The 20,975-nt window shown below is 44.1% G+C and overlaps 1 protein-coding gene across 1 annotated transcript in view; it reads right to left on the reverse strand.

Moving 5' to 3' along the window:
• Nucleotides 1-20,975, reverse strand: part of thsd7ab (thrombospondin, type I, domain containing 7Ab) — a 488,245-nt gene that overhangs the window by 102,803 nt on the left and 364,467 nt on the right. The gene's annotated exons all lie outside the window — the stretch shown is intronic.

Consider the following 20,975-nt stretch of genomic DNA (forward strand, 5'->3'; position numbering starts at 1 on the left):
GACTTTCATATTGGAGAATGGTCAGCACGACCCCGGCGACCGCGACCTCGGCAACCACGACCCCGGCGACGACTTCGGCGGCGACCACCACCAGTACGACCTCGGCGGTGACTACCAGCACGACCCTGGCGACCACCAGTACAACCTCGGCGGCGACCACCAGCACGACCCCGGCGACCACCAGCACGACCCCGGTGGCGACCACCAGCACGACCCCGGCGGCGACCACCTGCACGACCCCGGCGGCCAAGACCCTGGCAGCCGCGACTCTGGCGGCCACGACCAGTACCACTCTGGACGACAATGCCAGCGACAACGGCATCACCACAGTGATGAACAGGTGAATGGGATGCACCTCTTCCGGACAACAGGAAAGCAGAGTGGTGGAAATGGAAGGACTCTCTTCAAAACCTGCAATTACTCCAATGGCTATTCAAATGTGGGATATTTATAATCCCAGGCGGGGAGTGTTGTGTTTACTGTGTTTGGTAATCTCAGGTTTATTTGTTGGTAAGAAATGCGCCATCTAGTGGTCGTTATAATTTACACCTTTTAGAATCAGTAGAAGAAGAGCTCTGGACAGGAAGTAGTTGTTTCTAACCATGTGTCTTTCAAAATGGCTGCTCCTCATTCCTGAGTTAGTTTAAGCATTGTCTGTAAGTATTTATTTGTTAATGTTTAGGCTGTTTATTATTTGAAGTCACTCTTGAGCACTGTATGTTGATGTGCATTTTTGTGTGTGCTTTGTTGCAGTTTCACAAAATATAAGGACTATCAGTAAAAATCACAAAAGGCATCTGGTGTCTGTGGAGTTTCTGAGTCCCTTGTTTAGTTGTATGGATAACTAGCTCGGCTGCTAGTGAGGCCTAAAACAAAGACTGTGAGGTGAAGATTCTAAGAAAGGAGAAGAGATGGTTTTAAAGAGGAGTTCAGGAGGCTATTTTTGTTTAAAAATAAATAAATAAAGAGGGATTCTCACTCTCTCTTTTTTTTTTTTTTTTTTTTTAAACAGAAATGGAGGTTTTAGGTTTTATCTTCTGGCAGTGTACAGCAGCATTTTGAAGCCATGGAGCGGGAGAATCCCTGGCCAGTCAGATGCTAATCAGGTGCTCAGCGTTGAGGGAGTTGCAGCCAGGTGACAATAGGACTTTGATGATCTATTACAGGGCTGAAATAATATTGGTTTCAGGTGAACACTTCCAGTGTCAACAAAAAGAAAAACAGGACAGGCTATTATCAGGAGGATCTGCCCAGTGGGCAGGGCTTACTCAGGACAGGGCTTACTCAGGTTGTTGCTGTGTTACTTTTAATGGCGGTTGGCAGCAAACTGAAAAGGTGCATTTACTGCCACCTACTGTAAGTGTACATCTTCACAGTATGTGTTTTATGCTATATACCGTTAAAGAAGAGGGGTACGAATATAAATCTCAATGCAGAGAGCCAAGCATTGACATGGAGGTAGAACTTTAAAAAATAAATCAAACAAAGACAATTAAATATGAATATGCAATTGCTTTGCCTGGAATGTTCCAAAATTACATTATACAGTATCAAAATAAGCATGCATTAATGTAGCTGGTGGTCCCAAAGTTCCTTGTAGGCTCTGGAGGTCTCTATCTATCTCTATCTCTCTATCTATAAATAACTGAGCTAAGTTGTTTTGTTCTCATCTGTGGTATGGACAATTCATGTTCAAGACCTAAGGTTAATTTATCAACATTGCATTGAAAATGGTCTTAATGTGGGTGTATATTTGTTCATACGCCAGAGGTCACATGGCATTTATGAACCTTTAAGTGGCCTCACCCACGGGATTTACGGTACATGCGCACGGAATATGGCAAAAAGCAGTGTTTATGCTGGACCATGAGTGTCACCCCCTGCAGGACACTCTGTCCGCTCTCGGAATTTCCCCATCGTGGGACAAATAAAAGCTTATCTTATCTTATTCGAACAGGAAATCACAAGTATTGCATAAAAAGAACGTTGTTTTGAAAAGTAGGTGTAATAAAAAACAAAAGAAATACATAACCTAAAAATATATCCTATATGTGGTACGAAATAATTGATTGATTTTTATAGCTTAATCAATTGATTAAGCTCTAAAAGTGTGAAACAGGCGCTAGAGTGGGACTAGATCCAAACCCAGTCCTGAACCAGTCGAGCAGCTCTGGTAATGGCTCATTCCAATTCCAAATGAACATTATTTTTAGGTCCAACATGAACGTTGAATCACTCCTTCATCTGAACAGCACTTGCTTGTTACGCCAACTCTGGTCCACTGCGGTCCATTTGTGATGCATACAGATGTATGTGCTTTCACGCAAGAACACTAAAAGGATTGGTCTCTAACAAAGAGACGGATTCTTTCAACCGAACCCACAGTGCTCGGCGGTCCGTGTAACACTGCGCATTGATTTTAAGCACTTTCTAAATCTGGCGGGACCTGCCACACCCGAACCAGAGTCAGTGTACACTGTAAGGCTGATGTATGCTTCTCCGCCTGCCTCGCTGAACCATTCGAGCTTCTGCGGAGCTAATCAGGCTCCAAGTGAGTCATGGAAAGTTTTATTTTTATTTATATGTTTACTGTTACAATAACTATCACATTAGGCTCACATGCAAACATTTCTGAGCCAAACCTCAACAGTTCCGAACTATATTTAATACATTTTCTATAAAGATCCGTGGAGATCAACCAATCACAGCCCTTGCGGTCCACGGCACCTCGATGCAAAGTGATTTTTGAACGTAGGACCACAAACATGGCAGAGCAAGAGCTTTCTGATTTGCTTCAGTGTGTGTCGGGGAAGTGTGTGGCACTTCCGTGTAGATTTGACGTATGCCAGTAAATATGTGTGTAAATGCAAAATAAAACGGTTTAATTCCGACAACACACTTGGAGCCTGATAAGCTCTGCAGAAGCTCAAATGGTTCAGATCTACATGAGCCCGTGACTGCTGTGAGCTTGACAGAGGACCTGTTGCGGCTCGGACACGTGTGTCTCTGGTCTAATGCGCACAAGTAGTCTCCAAATGATTATTATGAAATCGATTTATGCTGTAGTTTTATAGCCACCGCAATAAGCTCATGATGATAAGTCAAAGTAGAATCACTGTTCATAAAATGTCTAATTTAGGGCTGGGCAACGATTAAAATTTTTAATCGCAATTAATCGCATTATTTCCCTGATTAATCACGATTAATCACATTTTTATGTTCAAAAAGTGTAAAGTGCATCAGCATTTTATTCAGTAGCAGTTAAATAAAATATAACGTATTCACTTGCCACAAAATCCTGAGCCACAATCATTAAAGATGAACAGGCCACTTCGGAGGTAACGTCAGAAACATTGTTATCTCATTAAACATTAGACACTCAAAACACATTTTAGGAGCAGCAGAACCAGTCTAGTACCAAATGTCCCTAAACCAGAAAATACTTCAGTACAGTTTGTAAATTCTTAGAACTTGACACTAAAGCGCCATAACATTAGTTGTGCAAACAAACGCTTAAAACCAGTTAAATACAAATAAATACATTGTGTCCATTTTAACTTAAACAATGTTATCAAACACAAAACTAAAGCTTATTGCCACTGCCGGGGCATTGAAAAGAACCAGAAAAGTTTGTAGATTTCTAAAACTGGGTGTTTTTTTTCTCCTCTGCACTAAGCCAGTTGCTAAGGCACCAGATTATTCACGTTTTCAGCTGATAAAAGACGCGCGCCGGGCCCTTCTCGCAGATCTCCCCAGCTATGGCGGCCGTCGGGACCTGCTCACGCGGGCCGGCGGGACCTGCTCACGCGGGCCCCTGGTGGGTTGCCTCGGCTGGCGCCTAGCCGCTGACTTTGTAAAGTTAATAAACCAAAGCCATGGTCCAACATTAAAATCCATTTACACCACGAGAAAAGCGGCACAGCACAACTCCTCCACTGCGCATGTGCAGGACGACTCGGACGCACCCTAATGACAGACAGATAAACAAGATAAGTTGCAGAATATTTTCACGAAATAGTATAGAGAGCATTCACGTGACGTCACACAGCCGCCCCCCACGCTCTCCCCACGCTCCCCCCATGCTCCCCCAGGCTCCTCCAGGCTCTTGGCCGTCATCAGTGCGTGTCCCCCTATACAAGCCCATTCTATACCGGAGTTTTTCTGCTTCGATTTACGACGAAACACGGCTCAAAGAGGCCCAAAACTTCATTAATGATATCGCACTCTTTACTATTATCACAATGGTGAAGGTTTATGTGGCAGTTGATGCAGCAACCGGGAAAATAAATGGAGAGAAGTTCTATCTGATACCGAGAAACCCGGAAATAAGAGATGGACATAGACTTTATATATATATATATATATAGATCTATAGATATATCTGTTCTGCGCACGCTGTAGAATTAACATCTGTTTAGTAGACACTTTGTTGATCTGAAGTTTTATCGGTTGTCATTCACTCGCGCGCGGACGGTGCGGCTCGCGGCGCAGGGAGCTGACAACTGATCAGCCCGGGGCAGGTGACCGAACCCCGGGCAACTTCAGTTTTATTCAGCCGTAGAGCGTTTGATCAAAATTGGGACTTGTGAACCATGGGACCAGTGGGCTTGGAGATATCTGGAAGAGTCGTGATTTAGGCATAAAATATGGATCTGAGTTGATTGATCGCAGCTTTTCTAAATATTGACCTCTGTGTAGCTCATCCAAGGAGTTTGTGGACTCTGAAAGCTCTGGGGGCTCCATAATGTAGGTTTGAGATCACTTTCCACGCTCTATCAGTGCAAAGGAACGTAACAAGTGATGGCCAAGGGGCGGCAACGTATGACAAGGGGGCGGCATCGTATGCGATCACGTGGTTTTGTGACGTTGGTGAATGCTCTCTTTAGCTGTTTCGTCCGCCCGCCGCGGCCTTGTAGACACTCCCGTCTTGGCGATCTGAATTTCCTTTTTGACTACCAATCCTACGGTGATCGGATCACGCGTATTTGTATACTTATGATCAAATGAAGGCATAGAGTGGATGATTCTGATCACACATATTTCTTATGATAAAATGAAGGCATAGAACGGAGGATTCTGTTCACGCATTTTTCTTGCGTTGGATTCGATATGTTCCCTTGTTATTTTTATATACACAGTACAACTTGCTGTGTATAGTTGTGAGCAGCTGGTACACAAAACGTTGTGACGAGCCCCAGTGCGTGTCTTCGTGCTTCGTGCGCATTTTACAGACTGACTACATCCCGATGCCGTCTGCACCTTCACTTTAGCCCTATGAGGAACTTTCGGACTAGTGAACCTTCAAACCAGTGAACCTTCGGACCAGTGAACCTTCGGACCAGTGAACCTTCGGACTAGAGAACTTTCGGTCCAGTGAACCTTCGGACTAGCGAACCTTCAAACTAGTGAACATTTAAAACCTTCGGTCCAGTGAACCTTCGGACTAGCGAACCTTCAAACTAGTGAACATTTAAAACCTTTGGTCCAGTGAACCTTCGGACTTGTGAACCTTTGGACTAGCGAACCTTTGGACTCGTGGGAGGTAACCAGCTCAGACCTGCTTTAGGATTTGAGTGCATTGTGTGCCCACATCAATTTGGATAAATCCCTTCTTTGGTCATACGCACTGGTTTTTATTACAGAAGTTTTATTTATTTATTATACATTATAAGACACAGAAACATCAATCATCCAGATACAGACCAAAAGACACATAAAAGAGCAGATACAACAGTACATGGCAGGTGGCCTACAGGGGGCAGCAGACAGTGCAGGTGTAGTTAGTGTTGACAGATCTGGTTTGCAATGAGCCATTGTTTGAACTGTATTGAAGGTGTGATGCAAGATTTGGGTGTGACATTCCAATTTGAGGCAGCGCTGACAGATGTTATTGCCACGTGTGTAGATTACAGTGTCATCAGCGTACATCAGAATGTAGACATTATTGCAAACAGAGGGGAGATCATTAAAGTAAAGTGAGAATTGTAGAGGTGCTAAAATGGATCCTTGGGGAAGACCGGTGGACAAAGTGAGAGGAGCAGATTGATGTGATTGTATTCGGACATTTCTCCCTGTGGCCCTCAGAGGCAACTGTTGTTGTGATTTTGGGCCTTACAAAAATAAATTGATTTGATTTGATTTGATGTTGAGAGCGGTCGGCCAGATAGGATTCTATCCATTTTAGAGTTTCTGGTGAGAAGTTGAATCTATATAGTTTAGACAGCAAGATCTTGTGATATACGTTAAAGTGCTTTGATGTGTTCTTTGAACTAGCAGGTTGTCGTTTCAGTGGAGTGGTTGGCTCTGAAGGATAATATCTGCATGGGATGGAGGGTATGGGGTGTGAGGTTTAGAAGGGTAATGATTTGAAAAAATAAAATAAAAAGTCTGCTATTTAGAATACAGTGGGCAGTAGACTGATGGGCCTGTAGTTGGCCATGGACTGAGAGTCTCCGCGCTTGAACTGATGATTTCCAGATCAGTGTGTGGATGCAAAACAACTTTCTCCAGCTGAACTCAGACAAAACTGAAATAATCGTTTTTGGCCCACAGAAACAAAGAGAAAGTGTTAGCGGTCACGTTCAGAGTCTCGCTCTAAAACCTACAAATCAAGTTAGAAATCTGGGGGTAATAATGGACTCAGACTTGAACTTTAACAGCCACATCAAATCAATAACATCAGCAGCGTTTTACCATCTAAAAAACATTGCCAAAATCAAAAATATAGTGTCAAAACCAGATTTAGAGAGACTTAGCCATGCGTTTGTCTCCAGTAGATTAGACTACTGTAACGGCCTGCTCACTGGCCTCTCCAAACGAGCTGTAAAACAGCTGCAGTTCATCCAGAACGCTGCTGCTCGGGTCCTGACTAGAACCAGGAAGTACCATCACATTAGTCCTGACTAGAACCAGGAAGTACCATCACATTAGTCCTGTTCTCAGGTCTCTGCACTGGCTCCCTGTGGCTCAGAGAATAGACTTTAAAGCAGCTCTGCTTGTGTACAAGTCTCTCCATGGCCTAGCACAAGTACATCTTGGGCATGTTAGTGCCATAAGAACCATCTCAGACTCTGAGGACCTCAGGGACCGGCCTCCTGCTGGTGCCAGAGTCAGGACTAAACATGGACTGGCCTCCTGCTGGTGCCAGAGTCAGGACTAAACATGGACCGGCCTCCTGCTGGTGCCAGAGTCAGGACTAAACATGGGGAATCTGCGTTTCAGTTTTATGCAGCTAAAATCTGGAACATTCTTCCTGAAGATGTGAGACAGGCTTCTACTCTAACAATGTTCAAATCTAAGCTAAAAACAGTTTTGTTTAGCTGTGCATATGACTGAAAGGATTTTCTTTGCACTCTTCTCTTTTATGACTTAAATTGTTTTTAATTAGTTAATTTTATTGTATCTGTAATTTCTTTGTGGTTTGAATGCAATTTTCCTGCTGTGTGAAGCACTTTGAATTGCCTTGTGTATGAAATGTATGCAAATACAAAATGCAAATAAACTTGCCTTGCCTTGCCTTGCCTTCCACAGACTGGGAAATGTACTTCGGAAGATGGACAGATTGATGAGTTTGCTGATGGGCCGTGTGATGGATGTGCAAATGTCCTTGAGCATAACTGCAGTCATGCCAAAGGCATCTCTGCACCTGGATGGTCTGAGTGTGTTAATTATCCGATATGTGTCTGTTTCAGCAATGGGTGTTTCGGAGTCCATTGTGAGAATATTTGTTGTTTCAAGTGGAAAACCTTTAGCTGTATTTGCCACAGGATCAATTAAAGAGTTGTTGAAGGCTTCAGCTACAGTGGGTAGGTTGTTTGTTAGTCTGTCAGTTATTTTGATTTCCAGTTGGGTTTTTTTAGTGCATTTTGTTTTCAGTGCTTTTTTGAGAGCCTTGTCACGCGCCTTCATTAATTTTATTATTTCTGGATTTATCCAGGAAGCAGTGATTTTATATTGTTTCAGCCTGATTTACTGAGTAAAGTCCTCAATTGTTTTTTGCAGGGTTTTTTGAAATGTACTACTGTCCTCTTCGAAATCAGAGCCTATCAGTATGTTGTCCCATTGTATTTGTTGAACTGTTGTTACAAAGTCTTTTCACTTGACTTGGCAAGTTTGATAAACAAGGGCCAATGTATCAATCATTTGTCAATTTTCTTTAGAATTTATCATTCATTTATTATATAATAAAATGTAAAAATGGTCATTTTGTTTGGAATTACAAACACAACATGTGTAGGAGAAATAAAACAGCTCCTCCTATTCACAATGAAAGTGTGTGGCCTCTACAGAGCCTCTGTTCAAGGAAGTCACAGCAAAAACACAGCTTCGTGAAAAGCTAAAATGCAACAAACTAGCAACTATCCATCCATCCATCCATTTTCTCCCGCTTATCCGGGGCCAGGTCGCGGGGGCAGCAGTCTAAGCAGGGACTCCCAGACTTCCTTCTCCCCAGACACTTCCTCCAACTCCCCCGGGGGGATCCCGAGGCGTTCCCAGGCCAGCCGAGAGACATAGTCTCTCCAGCGTGTCCTGGGTCTTCCCCGGGGCCTCTTCCCAGTGGGACATGCCTGAAACACCTCCCGAGGGAGGCGCCCAGGAGGCATCCGGAACAGATGCCCGAACCACCTCAGCTGGCTCCTCTCGACATGGAGAAGCAGCGGCTCTACTCCGAGCTCCTCCCGTGTGGCCGAGCTCCTCACCTTATCTCTAAGGGAGCGCCCAGCCACACGGCGGAGGAAACTCATTTCGACTGGTTGTATCCGCGATCTTGTCCTTTCGGTCACTACTCAAAGCTCATGACCATAGGTGAGGGTAGGAACGTAGACCGACCGGTAAACAGAGAGCTTTGCCTTTCGGCTCAGCTCCCTCTTTACCACAACGGTCCGATGCAGCGACTGCATCACTGCAGCCGCTGCACCGATCCGCCTGTCGATCTCACGCTCCATCCTTCCCTCACTCGTGAACAAGACCCCGAGATCCTTGAACTCCTCCACTTGGGGCAAGGACACCCCACCCACCTGAAGAGAGCGAGCCACCTTTTTCCGGTCGAGAACCATGGCCTCGGATTTGGAGGTGCTGATTCTCATCCCAGCCGCTTCACACTCGGCTGCAAACCGACCCAGTGCATGCTGCAGGTCCGGGTTTGATGGAGCCATCAGGACAACATCGTCTGCAAGCAGCAGAGATGGAATCCCGTGGTCCCCAAACCAGACACCCTCCGACCCCTGACTGCGCCTAGAAATTCTGTCCATAAAAACTATGAACAGAACCGGTGACAAACGGCAGCCCTGGCGGAGTCCAACATGCTCTGGGAACAGGTCTGACTTACTGCCGGCAATACAGTAAGACAGCCCTGAGCAAAGGGCCCCGGACCCCGTACTCCCGGAGCACCCCCCAAAGAATACTCCGAGGGACACGGTCGAAAGCCTTCTCCAGATCCACAAAGCACATGTGGACGGGTGGGGCAAACTCCTATGAACCCTCGAGCACCCGATGGAGAGTATGGAGCTGGTCCAGTGTCCCACGACCGGGACGAAAACCACTCTGCTCCTCCTGAATCCAAGGTTCGACTATCGGTCGGATTCTCCTCTCCAGTACCTTGGAATAGACCTTACCCGGGAGACTGAGGAGTGTGATCCCTCTGTAGTTGGAACACACCCTCCGGTCCCCCTTCTTGAACAGAGGGACCACCACCCCGGTCTGCCAGTCCAGAGGCACAGTCCCCGACCGCCATGCGATGTTGCAGAGACTTGTCAACCAAGACAGTCCTACAACATCCAGATACTTTAGGTACTCAGGGCGGATCTCATCCAAACTAGCAACTAGCAAAAGAAAATTGAATTATGTAAGCTACAAATACATTTTAAAAAGGAATGTTTTGGTTTAGGCCTAAGGATTGTAAATAGTGACCCCAAAAGTAAAATCTTCACCTCCATCCTCAGGCCTAATGGATTGACCTGTACGACTGCAGGATTACACAGACACATTATAAGGATTAACTCCTTTCCCATGTAGGTGACTAACATGCTAACACACATCACATATCCATAATAGCATTCCAACTGGGGTTGCTCGGTGGTCGAGTGGTTAAAGCACAGCTCATTAATCCCAGGTGAATTGTGCAGCCGGACGCAGCGTCTTGAGTTTGATTACTGACTTCTCTCTCATCCCGCATTTTATTCTTTGAAAAAAAATAACACCTGGCTTTAGACTAACCAGAATAAAAAAAATACTCTCAGTTCCACTGATTGAAGTTTCTCAGATTATATAATGACTCAGACAGCCTTATGTACACTAACTCCAGAGCGGGTGCGGTTAAAGACTCGCAGATTAGTTGCAAAGTGCCTGCTACATCAACTCCGGTGTATTGTGGTCTGTATTTGACAACCACCGCACAATGGTTAATGGTTTTGTCTAATGACCTTACAACGGAAGGGCTGATCCATGGAAAAAAGAGGAAAAAGTGGACGGGGCAGAGTAAAGTCAATAACACATTGACAGTATGAGGTACTGGTTTAAAGTTTTGAACGACAGCAGGGTTCATTTTCCCTGCTCACCACTAACTCCTGCGCTCGCTGCTCTTTGCGACTTTTAGACCAGTGGTTCTTAACCTGGGTTCGATCGAACCCCAGGGGTTCGGTGAGTCAATCTCACGGGTTCGGTGGAGGTCAAGACACACATCTTGACCTGTGATATGATTCGTGATGACACGCCCCGATTGGCGGATCTGTGCTGCAGGGAATTTGGTGCGCTCAATAGTCGACTTGTGACTGTTGTGATGTACGTCCTGAAATTTCTTTCTTAATATTTTGACCGAATCAAAGCTCAAAGACCACCTTTCTGGGCAAAGTCTTGGTACCACCTTGCACCTAAAAGGACCAAAAGGACAAGGGAAATCGCCCAGAGTATACCCTGTATCAAAACCCCTTTTGGGCTAAGACTGGACAATAGCTTGCCTGACCCCCCAGCCCCGCCCACATTCTGTTCGAATGCGTAAGGGTCTGGAATCTGAGTCAAAGCCAATGAAGTCATCGGTCATCCATTTACCTATCCAATCCCAAGCGGAGGTTTTAACGCGTCACACTGAGATACGGAAGTAGCTCTTCACCCCCGTTCCAAAACAGTCTAGATGGCGGACCCGGCTCGTGACCGAGTGCTTACTTCTGCTCTCGCTTCAGTTTGAACAATCAGGAATATCCGCTCTACTTGCCATGATGAACGTGCGTTAGATTCGGATATGCGAAGGGCGTCATCGCGATTCAGGGGACATTTTCTGCGTTCGGGGACGGATAACACGGAACACGCCTTGGTGACATGGGCTACGTAATATCCGGTTAAGCGTGTCACGTTTTTTGCGTCACTTCTGGGTTTATGTGATTGCTTTTGTCTCTGCTCTCTAAACTCCGCCCTAGAAATTCAACCGCAGCGGTCGAGCCCCAGACCCACACACAGTTTTGATAAGTAGTTTGCCAAAACGTGTTGGGAATGGCTGGTCCCAAGAGGGCAAAAAGGACCAGGCCAGAGCCCCCAGAGTCTAGCCTGTATGAAAACCCTCCTTTCTGGGCTAAGTCTTGGCACCAGTCTGGCCCCAAAAGGGCCAAAAGGACCAGGAAAATTGCCCCAGAGTCTATCCTGTATCAAAGCCCTCCTTTCTGGGCTAAGTTTTGGCACCAGTCTGGCCCCAAAAGGGCCAAAAGGTCAGTGTTGCCCTGAATGTATGGTATCCGCAGTGTATATAAATGTGTGCTCTTACACTGAAACTGTCTTGCACCGGAAGTTCCGTTCATTAAAGTGAGTTCTGATTCAGTCAGAGACGCTAAACGAAGACTCCTGTTTTTCCTCCACGAAAAGTGCGTGTTGTCCCGGTGTTCCCGTCCCTACAATGATCCGACCAACAGGTTATGGGCCCAGAGGGAATGAAGGGAACCGGTGGAACCGTTTGTGCTTCGATGGAGACGAAAGGAATTACGATTTATGGGAAACAAAGTTCCTCGGACACTTGCGGCTACTTGGGCTAAAAAGTACCATTTTGAACGAGCCGAGTGGCGGAGATGAAAATGACGGTGACGCTAATAAAAATGAGGAAGCCTATGCAGTGCTGATACAACTTCTTGACGACAGAAGTCTTTCACTTGTGATGAGAGAAGCCACAGATGACGGGCGGAAAGCGCTGGAAATTTTGAGCGAGCACTATGCTGGTAAGGGAAAACCACGTGTCATTAGCCTCTACACTGAGCTAACGTCGCTACACAAAACAGCTAATGAAAGCATCACGGACTATATCATAAGAGCGGAGACGACAATTACAGCTCTGAGAAATGCTGAAGAGACTCTGAGTGACGGGTTGCTTATCGCAATGGTTCTGAAAGGATTACCTGAATCATTCAAGCCTTTTTCAATCCACGTGACTCAAAGTGACAGAGAAATAACTTTTGGAGAGTTCAAGGCAAAATTGAGGAGTTATGAATGCACAGAAAAGAGCACCAACTCTGAAGATAATGTGATGAAAGCAAATAACTGGGCAAAAGGAAAAAGTAGCTCAGACGTGACATGTTTCAACTGTAGAAAGAAAGGACAGATGGCTCGTGAATGCAGAAATGAACAAAAAGAACAATATGAGAAGCAGTGGTGCAGTTACTGTAAAAGCCCCACACATAAAGACAGTAACTGTAGACGACAAAAGAAAACCAACGCTAAACAAGCAGCTGACGCAGAAAACCACACTTTTGTATTTAAAGCAAGCAATTGTGACGTGTTGAAACAAAAGGGCCTCATGGTGGACACAGGGGCTACGTCACACATTGTGACAGACATCCAAAGTTTCAAAACCTTTGATGAGACCTTCACACCTGAGAGACACTTCATGGAGCTGGCTGACGGGACGAGGACGAGTGGAGTTGCTCTGAATCGTGGAGTAGCAGAGATCTACCGGTGAAGGTGAAGTTTGTGTAAAAGGGAAGTTTATTCAAACTCGAAACAGAGGGCCTGACACACGAGCAGAGGCAGTGTTAGAGCTAGTCCACACCGACCTGGCTGGACCAATAGAGCCAGAAGCTAAAGAGGGTTTTAAGTACACGCTGGCATTTACAGACGACTATTCTGGGGCAACATTTGTCTATTTCCTAAAGGCAAAAAGTGACACTGTTGAGGCGACTGAAAAATTAATTGCAGATATCACACCTTATGGGAAAGTTAAACGTATGAGGTCAGATAATGGAACAGAATTCACTTATAGACAGTTCCAGTCTTTACTCCGTATGAATGCAATAAGACATGAGACCTCAGCGCCGTATTCACCCCACCAAAACGGGACGGCCGAGCGAAATTGGAGAACGCTTTTTGAGATGGCTTGGTGCATGTTACTTGAAAGCAATTTACCAAAAAACCTATGGACTTATGGTGTTATGACAGCCGCAGTGATTCGCAATAGGTGTTATAGCAAGCGTACAGGACAGACCCCTTATTACATGCTGACAGGGAAGAAGCCAGACATGTCCAAAATGCTAATATTTGGATCAGTTTGTTACAGTTATCGACAAGACAAAAAGAAACTAGACTCACGATGTAATGAAGGAGTTTTTGTGGGTTATGACAAAAACAGTCCGTCATATTTAGTGTATTACCCAGACACTGGACGAGTTCTGAAACACAGGTTGGTTAAGTTCCTCACTAAGAGTGTAGTTGAGCGCCATACCCAGACAAATAAAGATGAAGACGATGATTCTGATCTACCAGTGGGATTGTTGCAGCGTCCCACTGCAAGAGACGAGACAAACGACGAGAGTCAAAGTGAGGCACAGGAGCCTAATATTGAAAGTTACGAGAACTGTACAAATGACTGTGAACTTGCAAAACAAGAACAGGAAGAACAAAGTGGGAGTAAAGAGCCACGTTACCCTAAAAGAAACCGGAAAAGTCCAATGTTTCTGAAATACTATGTTTGCAAAGAAGATGACCAAACCTTAACAAACATTGATTACTGTTACAGGGTGATGTATGGTGTGCCACAGACTTTTGAAGAAGCTGTACACTCCCCAAAGGCAAAGTTATGGACTAATGCCATGAAAGATGAAATGAAATCTCTGAAAGAAAACGACACATACACGTTGACCACACTGCCAGAAGGTAAAAATGCAGTGGGGGGACGTTGGGTATTTACAGTAAAAGACAATGCAGATTATACTGAGACTTTTAAAGCCAGGTGCGTTGCTAAAGGCTACAGTCAAGTACAAAGAATTGACTACAAGGAGACGTTTTCTCCAACTGCGGACATGACATCAGTACGCTGTCTGATGCAAATGGCAGTACAGAACAATTTAAAACTTCACCAAATGGACGTAAAAACTGCTTATTTGCATGCGCTAATTGATTGTGAGGTGTACATGGAGCAACCAGAAGGATTTGAAGTAAAGTCAGACACGGGTGAAAAGTTAGTTTGCAAACTTAACAAATCTTTATATGGTTTGAAACAATCTGGAAGAAACTGGAACAAGATGTTGCACGATCATCTATGTGAAAGAGGTTTTGTTCAGAATCCTGTAGATCATTGTGTTTACAACAGTCAAACAGAAAATGAGAGAGTTATTTTGATAATTTGGGTTGATGATGTTATTATTGCTACTGACAATGAATGTTCACTCAAAAATGTAAAGCAAATGTTAAGTGAAAAATTTAAGATGAAAGATCTTGGTGAGCTTAAACATTTCTTAGGAATCGACTGTACTCAAGGCACAGAGATAAAACTAAACCAGAGAAGGTATATCTCAAAAATACTCGAAAGGTTTAACATGTCAGACTGTAAGCCACGTTCTACTCCTTGTGAACAAAAACACAACTTTGATGCTGATGGTGAGCCAGTAGATGCAGCAAAGTATCGCGAACTAGTGGGCAGCTTGATATATTTAATGACTTGTACACGACCAGATTTAAGCTGGATTGTAAGCAAACTTTCTCAATATTTATCAGATCCAAAAGATCATCACTGGATAACCGCAAAACATGTGCTAAGATATCTAAAAGGTACATTGAACAAAGAGCTGTGTTATAAAAAGACAGAGGACAATCTGCACCTTATAGTATTTAGTGATGCAGATTGGGCAGCAGATTCTACTGACCGAAGAAGTACTACTGGTTACTGTTTTGCCCTGACTAAAAGTGGGCCTGTTATATGTTGGAAAACTAGGAAGCAGGCAACAGTAGCTTTGTCAACACGTGAGGCGGAGTATATGGCCATGGCAGCCACCACTCAGAGTTGATATCTTACACAACTACTGACAGGAATGGACAGTGAACGTGAATATTCACCAGTTCTTTTGTATGGCGATAATCAGGGTGCAATAGCATTATCGAAAAATCCCATAAATCGTCAGAGGTGTAAGCATATTGACATAAAATACCACTTCATTAGGTCTGCACTCAATGATGGGAAAATCTGTATAGAGTATTGTGCTACAGCAGACATGGTTGCAGATATTATTACAAAATCTGTTGTCAAGCTAAAAATTGAGAGGTTTACAAATTTTCTTTTTGGAACGTAAATGTAAACTGTAATAGTTTAAAGGTGCATTTTTCGTTTGTATATATGTAAAATGTACAGTGTTAAGAGCAAGTGGGGGTGTTGCCCTGAATGTATGATATCCGCAGTGTATATAAATGTGTGCTCTTACACTGAAACTGTCTTGCACCGGAAGTTCCGTTCATTAAAGTGAGTTCTGATTCAGTCAGAGACGCTAAACGAAGACTCCTGTTTTTCCTCCACGAAAATTGCGTGTTGTCCCGGTGTTCCCGTCCCTACTATGAGCCGACCAACAGTCAGCCTCTGGGGTCATTTCCCTTGTCCTTTTCTATAACTACTATACTATAATATAATATATTTGCGAGCAACCCTTTTCGAGGATGCTGGACATAAAAATTAAGAAAAGGAACAGGCTTTGTTGCGAAAATGACATGAGAGTGGCACTTGCCAAGGTGAAGGTGCATTTCTGAACTGGTCTCTGAAAGGCAACAGCAGTAGTCAAACTGATTTGCAGTAAATATTCATTTTTATGTTTTTGTTTTTGTGTGAAAATGTTGTTCTTTGAACACAGTGATGTTGATGCACAGTTCATTATGTGCACTAGTAAAATATACCTATGTTTTGAATTTGAAAAAAATCATATTTTAGCTTTTCCAATTTAGAAGGGTTCGGTGAATGCGCTTATGAAACTGCTGGGGTTCAGTACCCCCAAAAAGGTTAAGAACCACTTTTTTAGACGGATCGGGACTAGAGCACAGATGCACTGGCATGGCTGCACACACAAACTGGAGCCCGCGCCACAGTTCAGACCCATTTTGCTCCATTGAATCTGCAAAACCATGCACTTTCTGCAGGTAACAACCTTCAGCCTCTGGTCCACAGACTGAGCGCTCACTGTCTGAAGGAGAAACGGCGCCAACGAAGGCAGAAAGCACTGACTCAGTGCGAGGAAAACTCTACTATTTAGATGCATGAGATCCTCACTGTTGTAGCGAAACTTTTTTCACTGTTGATGAACCTGATATGGGATATCTGGGGCAAAAAAGACACGCTTATCTTATCTGTACTGGACTTCTATAACTTTTGCTGCCTTCATGACACGTTCCGTCACGCAATCGTTAAGAAACCTCATAATCAGACCTCGTTGTTTATCAGAAGCTAGTCTTGGTTTGCTCAGGCAATGTGCTCTTTCGATTGTGATGGGAGGGACTTCAACTCCTGAGCCATCAAGGAGCTCAGGGATTACCCCTGCCTCGTCTCCTACTTCGATTCCCACAAGCCTAAGGTTGTGTCGACGTGATCTGGACTTCAAATCCAGGATCTAATTTTTCACATTATTGTTCTCCGTCTGCAGAGTCATTAGCTTGGCCTCCAGCACCTCAATCTTGACCCTCATTGTATGCAGCTCGTCTGTATTGTCTGAAATATGTTGTTCAGCCTCATCCATGCATGCTCCACCCATTCCTGTCTCTTTTATCTCCTTTATATCAGAGACGATTCCCATTGTTTACAACGGAATATGAAAGAATGTTTATTGATAATAGTGATGATGGAAAGCATGTTGCTAGCTCATACATTGCGCCTGTTAGCCATGTTTGACTCAGGCCCGCTAGCAATGTTAGCGTCATTAGCTTGTGAGGCAAGGCAAGGCAAGATTATTTGTAGAGCACAATTTGTACAAAAGGCAATTCAAAGTGCATCACACAACAGGAAAAAAATCCATTAAAATCACAAAGACATGACAGAAATCACAAAACCTTAATTTCTATTTATTCAATTTAACAATTTTTGAATCATAAATTTTGTCCGTGCTTAGTGATCCGCAAGAAGCAAAATCAAATCTATTCGACCACACTGGCAGACACTCTTTCCCATATTTATTTGACATGGCCAGCGTGACAGGTGTCTCAGGGATGGGCACATCACTTTTAGGTTGATTCTTTCCCATGTTTGACCATACCAAGACGTCAATGCGCTATCTGCCTCTGCACACATCTGTCCTGAGCGTATGTATCTTTTGCGACAACTCTCTCGTCGACGCCTCCACCTTCTGTGTGGCGCTTTTGTGTCTTTGACAACGGACCCAGTCTCATCTGCCCCCTCCCTAGATTTAGCTTTTGCTAATTGTCCCAGACCAAAGCTTTTAGTGTTAAAATTGTCCCAGACCTAAGCTTTTAGTGTTAAAACTCGCTCTTGATCAGTTGTTAGGTGCGCCAGGCAATACCTGGACTTTACAGTTGCCTTAGTGTTGACTGACAATTTAGCGTGTGTTCTAACCCTCTTCCCAGGCACCTGCTATGCGGCTGCGATTGGACACCGGCACAAAGGGCTATTCTTCTGTCTTGTTCATTTTATCTGTATATTAATGTGTTCTGTACGTGTTGTCCCCCCTGTCTGTAAATACCCCCCCCCCCTTTTTATTGTGTTCAGCGTCTTTGGGTCACTGAAAAGCGCTATATAAATAAAAGTTATTATTATTATTATTATTATTATTATTGTGTCGAGTGGAATTATTTCCATGTATAGTATATTTAGAAATGTAAAGAATTTCTTTAAAGAAAGACCTTTTAATTCAAAGACATTTAACGTTGCTATTTTGAGGCTATCCGTCAAATAGTTTAAGTAAAATCACACAGACATGACAGAAATCACAAAAACAGTTTTGTACATAAGAGAAGAGTGCAAAGAAAATAATTTCAGTCATATGCACAGCTACACAAAACTGTTTTTAGCTTAGATTTGCACATTGCCAGAGTAGAGGCCTGTCTCACGTCTTCAGGAAGACTGCTCCAGATTTCAGCTGCATAAAACTGAAACGCAGATTCCCCATGTTTAGTCCAGCAGGAGGCCGGTCCCTGAGGTCCTCAGAGTCTGAGATTGTTCAAATGGCACTAACATGTCCAAGATGTACTTTGGTCCTAGGCCATGGAAAGCTGCTTTAAAGTCTATTCTCTGAGCTACAGGGAGCCAGTGCAGAGACCTGAGCACAGGACTAATGTGATCGTACTTCCTGGTTCTAGTCAGGACCCGAGCAGCAGTGTTCTGGATGTACTGCAGCTGTTTTACTGCTCGTTTGGAGAGGCCAGTGAGCAGGCCGTTACAGAAGTTTAATTCAGGGGTCCCCAACCTTTTTTGCACCATGGACCGGAATAATGTAGGTTTTATTTTCACGGACCGGTGTGCCAGGTTATGTCGCGGTCAGGTTAACTTGTGGAAGTGGGCGAGGCTTAGGCTTCCATTCGCGTTCCAAAAGGCGCCTTTGTACATTATTAAGTGTACCATACCAAAAGATCTGAATTGGAGTAACATAACGTACTGTTACACGTGTCCTCACTGTTCTTCTGACTGGTGGAAGCTCATCAGATAAATATGGCAAAAATAAGTGCATAAAAATTACAACTCACCACACGCTGAATCAGTGGGAGCCCTGCGCGTGTTTCTGTACATGAGGTGGTCCCATCTGGGAGTGATGGGAGACAATGACACCCGCAGTGTGTTTAAGTCCAGTTTGCTCCGCAGAAAAGCCCGCTTCACACAGATAGGATGTTTGAAATGGTAGTAAGGTTTTTAGCGCTCTTGTGGCGATTCTAGCTTGATTTTCATTCAGAATGTCAGCAGAGTTATTGCCTCAAATATACGTTTAAGACCACCGTAGTTTACAATCTCCAACAGTTGATCCTCTTGTTGCACAGACATGCTTGATTCGCCTGGTTTAATGGGTTGCGGATCCATTCACGCAAGGGGAAGTAGCGCTCAAACTCTTGTAAAAGTAAAAACAGGTGATCGTGCAGCAGCTGGAGTATACTGGCCCAGAAGACGTGTCCTCCAAAAGCCCCGCTAATGTTTGGATCATGTCATATATCAATCGATCCACTCGCCGCTGCAGTTTTGAAGGTTGCATTGCCTTGTTAGTTAGCTTTACCCCACATATAATGCAGAGCGGACTTGGTGCGTGAGTGTCACCTGTATTTTAAGTAGGACTTCTCATCTTCAATTGTCTATTCAATTTAGCTATTTTTTTCTTGAAGGTCATGAGCTCCTTGTCTGGCTCCTCGTCTGCTCCTCACTTGGCATTTTCCCCTGTGCAAAAATGCTTTTCACTCATTTTCGCTAGCTTGTGGGTCTACTTTTGGGCAGCGTGTTTGATGCGACGCATCCGGGATGACGTATCATGTATAATGCACGTATCAGTTATGTTATCACGCAGGACATAGATATAATATACTTGCCATTATATTTAATGGATTTCATTGGCAATTTCCTATAAGGCTTTTCATTATACATCCATTATGTATCCGCTTATTAGCGTGTCATGAGGGACAGGCCAAAGTTACGTCGGAGAAGATGCTGATAAATTATTTCAAGTTTTTGTGTGGCCCGGTAGCAAACGCGTTGCAGACCGGTACCGGTCCCCGGCCGGGTGGTTGGGGACCCCTGGTCTAATCTACTGGAGACAAATGCATGGATATGTCTCTCCAAGTCTGGTTTAGACACTATACCTTTGATTTTGGCAATGTTTTTTAGAGGGTAGGAAGCTGCCGATGTTATTGATTCTACGTGGCTGTTAAAATTCAAGTCTGAGTTCACTATTACCCCCAGATTTCTAAGTTGATTGGTAGGCATTAGAATCTGCAGGTGAATGCTAACACTGTTTCTGTGGGCCAAAGACGATGATTTCAGTCTTGACTGAGTTCAACTGGAGAAAGTTATTTTGCAACCACATACTGATTTGTTTGATGCAGTGACGGCAGCATGTAGAGTTTGAACAGAAGGGATCCCAGGATTGACCCTTGGGGCACTCCACAGGTCAGGGTCACGTGGTCTGAGACACAGCTACCAATTTCAACAAAGTACTTCCAGTCTTCCAGATAGGACCTTAACCAATTTAGGGCAGTGCCAGTGATGCCCACCCAGTCCTCTGGTCTCTGTAAGAGGATCCCATGATCGACAGTGTCAAAAGCAGCACTCAGATTTAAGACGGATGGCGTAGTCTCAGTGCTGTGATGAGGTCTAAAACATAAATTGAGTTGTTTATTAAGAGGAAATCTCTGAACTGTTGGTAAACAACCTTTTTCAAGGACTTTGCTCCAAAATGGCAGATTAGAGATGAGCCGGTAATTAGTACATCAAAACTGCTCTTCTTTAGGAGAGGCTTTATGGTCGCAGTTTTCAAAGACATTGGGAATGTTCCAGATTGAAGTGACACGTTAACTTTGTGAGTGGTGCTAACAACTTTTCAGCACAGACTTTAGAAATCTGGTGGGTCACACCTTGAGGTGATGATCTAATGAACCGTTTTGTCAGTTACAGGTGCAAAGTGAGTTAGCTGTGTTTAGGTGGTTTTAGAGTTATTTTTTCCATTGTGGACTTAATAGCATTTTATTGCCCTGAACTTTGTCATTAAAGAATAAGGCAAACTTATTACACTTGGATGTAGAAATTAGTTCTAAAGGGGGTCTGT

Source organism: Eucyclogobius newberryi, unplaced genomic scaffold (genome assembly GCF_026437365.1).
Source record: "Eucyclogobius newberryi isolate DKJ021-1_F unplaced genomic scaffold, fEucNew1.0.hap1 SCAF_3, whole genome shotgun sequence".
In the NCBI taxonomy this organism is placed as follows: Eukaryota; Metazoa; Chordata; class Actinopteri; order Gobiiformes; family Gobiidae; genus Eucyclogobius; species Eucyclogobius newberryi.